The following is a 766-nucleotide window of genomic DNA, read 5'->3' as shown; positions in this document are numbered from 1 at the left end:
CAGCAGCATGGTGCCAATATGTAGGTTCATGCTTATCTGCTTCAGACAGTCCTATTTATTGTATTGGCAGTACTTCTCCACAGGGACTTGATAAGCTGTGTATGTGTGTGTGTGTGTGTGTGTGTGTGTGTGTGTGCATTTGCCCCATAGAGCAATACCTGCTGGTTTAGCAGTCTCCCTCTCGCGGCACGTGAGAAGCTCACAATTCTGCACCGCTCCATCATCCCTGTGGTAACCATGCACACATAGATGCCACGGATGTGTTCTGGAAGAGAGATGTCCACTTACAGTCACTCAGTCTAACAGCTGATCCACCTCTATCTGACTAATATCTTGGTGGCCATCTCTAATAATAAGTCTGACCACTAGACCTGACCACCTACCTTCTTGGAGCACCATGTAGTTGTACATTTAGCCCAGTGGCCTCCAGGCCTGCTCCAGCAGAGTTACCTTTATACCCAGCCCTAATCCACTCCACCTGACCCTCCTAATCACTGTCTCTAGAAGTGCTTGGCTTGCTAAATGGGGGGTGTTAAATTTGAGCTGGAGTGGAAACCTGCTGGAAGATAGGTCTCCAAGAGGAGGGCTGAAGGCCACTGCTCTAGCCCCTCATCAGTGGTCAGCAGCGGGCTAGAGTGAGGGGTGGGGGCCACATGGGGGGTATGGTATGTTTTGTCAGTCATCATGCTGAAATTCAAGCTATGTATTGTATTCCATTGATGTCACGCAAAAACATTGTATCTCCAAAACTTTAGCTTTAAAGAAG

This window comes from Salminus brasiliensis, chromosome 2, assembly GCF_030463535.1.
Source record: "Salminus brasiliensis chromosome 2, fSalBra1.hap2, whole genome shotgun sequence".
Taxonomy (NCBI): Eukaryota; Metazoa; Chordata; class Actinopteri; order Characiformes; family Bryconidae; genus Salminus; species Salminus brasiliensis.
Note: the sequence above shows the minus strand (reverse complement) of the source record.